We start from the raw sequence: 6,742 nt of genomic DNA, 5'->3' as shown, positions 1-6,742 counted from the left end.
CAGTAACAGTGAAGGAACAGCGATATAGTTCTATGTCAGGAATAAGTGTTACTTGGAGAGGAACTTGCAGGGAGTTCCATTGTTCCTTTTTGGCGATAGAGGTCACAAGTTTGGAATATATTTTCAAAGATGCCTTGCTGAGTTACTCCAGTGAACCTTATGGATAGTACATATGCTGCCACTGTGCATTGGTGGTGAAGGGAGTAAATGTTGATGGTAGTGGATGGGTGGCAATCATCCCTGTAGATGGTGGACAGGTACTGGAGAGAGAGAAAGTTATATTTGCAGCAGGTCACAGGCTAGGAATCCTCTAACAGGTAACTCACCTCCCACCTCCCCAAAACCATCCAACATCTATTAGAGCTAAGTCAGGAGTATACCAACATGCATGGGTGAGGGCAGCTCCAACAACACTCAAACATTTAACATCATCCAGGACAAAGTAGCCCACTTGATTAGCATTTCAACCTTTCATTCCCTCCACCATCAATGCATAGTAACAGTAGTGTGTACCAACTACAGAGTGCACTGTAAACATTCACCAATGTTCCTCAGGCAGGACTTTCCAAATCCACAACTCCCGCCTTCTAGGTAAACAAGGGCAGCAGATAAATGGAACACTCCCACCTGCAAGTTCCCCTCTGGGGCACTCACCATCCTGAGTTGAAACTTCATTACTATTCCTTCATAGTCAGTGGGTCAGAAGTATGGAATTCCCTTCCTAACAGAACTTTGGATGTACCAGTATCAAACGGACAGCAGCTGTTTAAGAAAACAGCTCACCCTCACCTTTTCAAAGGTAATTATGAATGGGCAATAAATACTGGTCCAGCCAGAGAAGCCCAAATCCCCTGAATTATTACAAAAAAAAATAATTTTTAGCCTCTGACGTGCTCATGTAGCTACAGTTCTGGTCAATGATTAACCCCCAAGGTGTTGATAATGGGAAGATCAGTAATGGAAATGCTGATGGAAGACAGGAGAATGGGTTGAGAAATATATCAGCCACGATTGAATGGCAGAGCAGACTTGAAGGGTCAAATGGCCTAATTCTGCTCCTATGTTTTATGGTCTAATGTTGCTTGCCATTTATCAGCCCAAGACTGGGTCTGTTTGCATTTCAACATGCACTGCTTCAATATCTAATGATTCACCAATGGTACAATCATCAATAGTACAGCAAACATCCCCACTTCCGATTTCATAATGGTGGGAAGGTCAGTAATGAACCTGAAGATGGTTGGGCCTACCCTGAGAAATTCCTGCAATTATTAGTGTTGGAAAATGTTCAGAAGCATGCATTCAAGACAATTAATTAACTTGACCTTGAAAGCTATGAACATAGAATCTAGAGTTGTTTTGAGAGAATGAATCATAGTTGCAATGTAATATCCTTGTTCTTGTAAATGTTTAATAGGGACTATCTGTTTTACAACACCTCAATAACAGATCACAAGAGGATAGCATTTTAGATATTACAGCCTAATTTACAGATGGTATCTAAAATCTGTAATGATAAGTTTTATCTTTTGAAGAATATACCTCTAGGTTTAGTGCAGAGCCAGTGCTTGAATTGGTAACCTCTGATTGCAAGTTGCAAATTTTGATAGAAATAATTTCCAAATGCAAGGTGGTACATGGAGGGCAATATAGGAAGAGACTAGTATGGAACACAGGTACAGATATAAACTACTTGTCCAAAATAGCCTACATCTGGTCTTTAAAATTCTGTGACACTTGCACCTTCTGTTATGTTTAAAGAACACACCAGAAAGGAGTGGTGAAAGAAAGAAAGATACATTTGGGGAGCTAAGGAACATAAGTGATGTTACATGCTGATGAAGAACCATATTTTAAGCTTACAACATTTACACTAGAATTGCAACTGTCCTCCACATATCTCAGGATAGTGCACATAATGTCCTTTCTTGTTTATTGTTTGAGATGCACTAGCAGTCCACTGACAGTGTGCAGCTCCATTTCCTTTGAGCTTGCACAGCCTGTGCTTACTGTTACCAGCCGGTGCTGCAGGGGGCGCATTCACCGGCGCCGAAGCCTGGACCATCATGCTTCCAGCCAGTGGTTCGTTGTTTGTGTGGATGACGCATGAATGGCGCGCCGAGGGGGCGGGGCGTGGACACGTGCGCGCGCGCCGGGGGCCGAGGGGCTGCAGGGCGGTGGGGCACATGGCGGCGGCCCCGGGGTCCCGCCGGCGGAGGAGGCAGCAGCGCTAGTAGCTGTACTCAGGTAACGGCCGTGGCCGGGAGAAGGGGCCTTGTGTGGCAAGTGGCCCCAGAGCCTTGTCTGCTGCCCGGCGACTGGGAGCTGGCCTGCGGCGACAGGATCCACAAGTAGACCCCTGGAGAATGGGGTGGGAGGGAGACAGAGAACTGGCCACAGAGCGGAACCCCAGAGAGAGAAAGGAGGATGGGCAGAGTGTATACAGAGAACCAGAGAGAGAAAGGAGGATGGGCAGAGTGAATACAGAGAACCAGAGAGAAAGGAGGATGGGCAGAGTGTATACAGAGAACCAGAGAGAAAGGAGGATGGGCAGAGTGTATACAGAGAACCAGAGAGAGAAAGGAGGATGAGCAGAGTGTATACAGAGAACCAGAGAGAGAAAGGAGGATGGGCAGAGTGAATACAGAGAACCAGAGAGAGAAAGGAGGATGGGCAGAGTGTATACAGAGAACCAGAGAGAGAAAGGAGGATGGGCAGAGTGTATACAGAGAACCAGAGAGAGAAAGGAGGATGGGCAGAGTGAATACAGAGAACCAGAGAGAGAAAGGAGGATGTGCAGAGTGTATACAGAGAACCAGAGAGAAAGGAGGATGTGCAGAGTGTATACAGAGAACCAGAGAGAGAAAGGAGGATGGGCAGAGTGTATACAGAGAACCAGAGAGAGAAAGGAGGATGGGCAGAGTGTATACAGAGAACCAGAGAGAGAAAGGAGGATGAGCAGAGTGTATACAGAGAACCAGAGAGAGAAAGGAGGATGGGCAGAGTGAATACAGAGAACCAGAGAGAGAAAGGAGGATGGGCAGAGTGTATACAGAGAACCAGAGAGAGAAAGGAGGATGGGCAGAGTGTATACAGAGAACCAGAGAGAGAAAGGAGGATGGGCAGAGTGAATACAGAGAACCAGAGAGAGAAAGGAGGATGTGCAGAGTGTATACAGAGAACCAGAGAGAAAGGAGGATGTGCAGAGTGTATACAGAGAACCAGAGAGAGAAAGGAGGATGGGCAGAGTGTATACAGAGAACCAGAGAGAGAAAGGAGGATGGGCAGAGTGTATACAGAGAACCAGAGAGAGAAAGGAGGATGGGCAGAGTGTATACAGAGAACCAGAGAGAGAAAGGAGGATGGGCAGAGTGTATACAGAGAACCAGAGAGAGAAAGGAGGATGGGCAGAGTGTATACAGAGAACCAGAGAGAGAAAGGAGGATGAGCAGAGTGTATACAGAGAACCAGAGAGAAAGGAGGATGGGCAGAGTGTATACAGAGAACCAGAGAGAAAGGAGGATGAGCAGAGTGTATACAGAGAACCAGAGAGAAAGGAGGATGGGCAGAGTGTATACAGAGAACCAGAGAGAAAGGAGGATGGGCAGAGTGTATACAGAGAACCAGAGAGAGAAAGGAGGATGAGCAGAGTGTATACAGAGAACCAGAGTGAAAGGAGGATGAGCAGAGTGTATACAGAGAACCAGAGAGAAAGGAGGATGGGGCAGAGTGTATACAGAGAACCAGAGAGAGAAAGGAGGATGAGCAGAGTGTATACAGAGAACCAGAGTGAAAGGAGGATGAGCAGAGTGTATACAGAGAACCAGAGAGAAAGGAGGATGGGGCAGAGTGTATACAGAGAACCAGAGAGAGAAAGGAGGATGAGCAGAGTGTATACAGAGAACCAGAGAGAGAAAGGAGGATGGGCAGTGTGTATGCAGAGAACCAGAGAGAGAAATGAGGATGGGTAGAGTGTATACAGAGAACCAGAGAGAGAAAGGAGGATGGGCAGAGTGTATACAGAGAACCAGAGAGAGAAAGGAGGATGGGCTGAGTGTATACAGAGAACCAGAGAGAGAAAGGAGGATGGGCAGAGTGTATACAGACAACCAGAGAGAAAGGAGGATGGGCAGAGTGTATAAAGAGAACCAGAGAGAAAGGAGGGTGGGCAGTGTGTATACAGAGAACCAGAGAGAGAAAGGAGGATGTGCAGAGTGTATACAGAGAACCAGAGAGAGAAAGGAGGATGTGCAGGGTGTATACAGAGAACCAGAGAGAGAAAGGAAGATGTGCAGGGTTGAAGAGAGAAAGGAAATGGGTGTAGTATTGCTCTGCAGTGTGTATTGAGAACCCCAAGAGAGAACTGGCTGTACAGTCAATGTACGAGCCCGAAGAAAGGAGGATGCTATAATGTTTGTGTGTCCAGAATCCTGGAGACAGGAGAAATATAACATTAGATAGGTAAAATCATAGTCTTTTTTAAAATAGTATCTTATAGAAGGAGGAGGGTCATAGTAGGAACATAAAGAGCCTGGAAATAGAATAGGGATTCATGGTGTGTCTATGGAAAGCCCTGAAGATGAGGTTGGTATACAATATGAGGTAGAGACAGTCCCATATAATACAGGTGGTAGGAATTGGTGTGTACCGAGGAGATTCTGTTTTGATATGTTCCACTTGTCCAGAATGAGTGGAGAGTGTAGGCTGAATTGCCATGTCCTGTGCTGTATTATTCAAATATGAGTTAATAATATTGAATCATAGGTCTGGTTTCCACAACAAAGTATGAGGATATGGTAAAATTTGGGCAAAAAACTGAAATTCATTTTTGTAATTTTATAAATATATGCCCAGTTTTCCAGGCCAATTAAATGTATTATGCTGGTTTAGATACTGGTTACAGGTACCTACTGTTTTGTGTTTCTGGTATATTTATTAAAATAAAATCCGGAGCTATTTAATTTCTCGTGCCAGCACTGCTTGATCTAAAGTTCTTTAACTTGCAGGATGTTGGTTTAAAAAATGTAGAGTTTCAGTGCTCACAATTAACCTCTGTTGCTCTGGCTTTCCTTCCAGTCACTGAGCCAAAGCAGAGTTTAAAATCTGAGCCAGATGCATGGGCTAGATGCACTGAAAAAGGATATCCTAGTGAACAGCACTACAAAATAAACCAGCTTCTACTCTTGCTTGCAAGTAAGGGTGGATATCTGATAACTTGTTGGTATAGTGTTTTCACGGATATTATTTTGTAAGCATTGTTTGTCAGTAAAATAGCCTATTTAAAATGTTATAGATAGTGGTCTCGAACAACTATTAATTTCACAAACTAATATTGAATTTAAAAATATTTAAAATATCAGAATACCTTTCTTTAGTTAATGGGATGTGGGTGTTGCTGGCGAGACCAGAATTTCTTGCCCAACCTGAAATAATTTTGAAAAGACTAGTAAACCAATCATATTGCTGTGAGTCCAGAGTCATACATAAGTCAGACCAGGTAATGATAGCAGATTTCTTCTCTAAAGGACATTATGAATCAGATGTATTTTTAAGACAGATAGTTTTGTGCTTGCCATAAATAGATAGCTTTCAATCTCAGACTTATTAATTTAAGTTCCAGCAGCTACAATGATGGAACTTAAAGCTATGTCCACAGAGTATCAGCCTGAATCTCTGGATTACTAGTCCAGTAATGTTACCATTCTGCAATTGAAAGGTTAAGAGGGATTTAGGCCAAGTGCTGACAAATGGAACTAGATCAATTTCGGATATCTGGTCGGCATGGATGAGTTGAAACAAAGGGTCTGTTTCCGTGCTGCACATCTCTATGACTCGATAATAAGTATTTGGCATCAGTGCTAGACAGTAACAAAAAATGCTTGATTAATTTACAAATGAAAGAACAGCCATACTGTAATAAATCGAGATTAGTGTCCTGAGTAAAGTACTGTATTGAGGTCTCATTGTACAGGTAATTTTGCTATAACCTGCACCGACGTGAATTCACTGTAATGCAATTGATGAATTGGGGATGCTGTTTCTAAAGCACAAACTTTTAAAACGTGTGTTGATGCAACACTTACATTGCCAACACTTTAAAGTGCTGTTTCTAAGGCCTGACACTTCTTTAATACAGGGTGTTGTGGTTCTGTTCGCCAAGCTGGGAATTTGTGTTGCAGACGTTTCGTACCCTGTCTGGGTGACATCCTCAGTGCTTGGGAGCCTCCTGTGAAGCACTTCTGTGATCGTTCCTCCGGCATTTGTAGTGGTTTGAATCTGCCGCTTCCGGTTGTCAGTTCCAGTGTCCGTTGCAGTGGTCGGTATATTGGTCCAGATCGATGTGCTTATTGATTGAATCTGTGGATTAATGCCATGCCTCTAGGAATTCCCTGGCTGTCCTCTGTTTGGCTTGTCCTATAATAGTAGTGTTGTCCCAGTCGAATTCATGTTGCTTGTCATCTGCGTGTGTGGCTACTCAGGATAGCTGGTCGTGTCGTTTCGTGGCTAGTTGGTGTTCATGGATGCGGATCGTTAGCTGTCTTCCAGTTTGTCCTATGTAGTGTTTTGTACAGTCCTTGCATGGGATGTATACAAAATCCCATGCAAGGACTGTACAAAACACTACATAGGACAAACAGGAAGACAGCTAATGATCCGCATCCATGAACACCAACTAGCCACGAAACGACACGACCAGCTATCCTGAGTAGCCACACACGCAGATGACAAGCAACATGAATTC

At 44.0% G+C, this 6,742-nt stretch overlaps 1 protein-coding gene across 5 annotated transcripts in view; it reads left to right on the top strand.

The window, feature by feature from the left end:
• Positions 1–2,117: 2,117 nt before the first annotated feature.
• The window catches only part of LOC122556390 (uncharacterized), a 40,363-nt gene continuing 35,738 nt past the window's right edge, over positions 2,118–6,742 (top strand). For 4 of the 5 annotated variants that reach the window (XR_015759160.1, XM_087993466.1, XM_043703023.2 and 1 more), the window contains exon 1: positions 2,118–2,247. The gene's annotated coding sequence lies outside the window, so the exon portion shown is untranslated. Of the gene's footprint in view, positions 2,248–5,072; positions 5,194–6,742 lie in introns of those variants that run through there. The other variant, XM_087993465.1, reaches the window with a different exon arrangement.

This window comes from Chiloscyllium plagiosum, unplaced genomic scaffold (assembly GCF_037043375.1).
Source record: "Chiloscyllium plagiosum isolate Xiang-an unplaced genomic scaffold, Cpla_swu_hap1 HiC_scaffold_13, whole genome shotgun sequence".
NCBI classification, from domain to species: Eukaryota; Metazoa; Chordata; class Chondrichthyes; order Orectolobiformes; family Hemiscylliidae; genus Chiloscyllium; species Chiloscyllium plagiosum.
The sequence above is the reverse complement of the archived record's forward strand: the minus strand, read 5'-3'. Positions and strand labels throughout refer to the sequence as shown.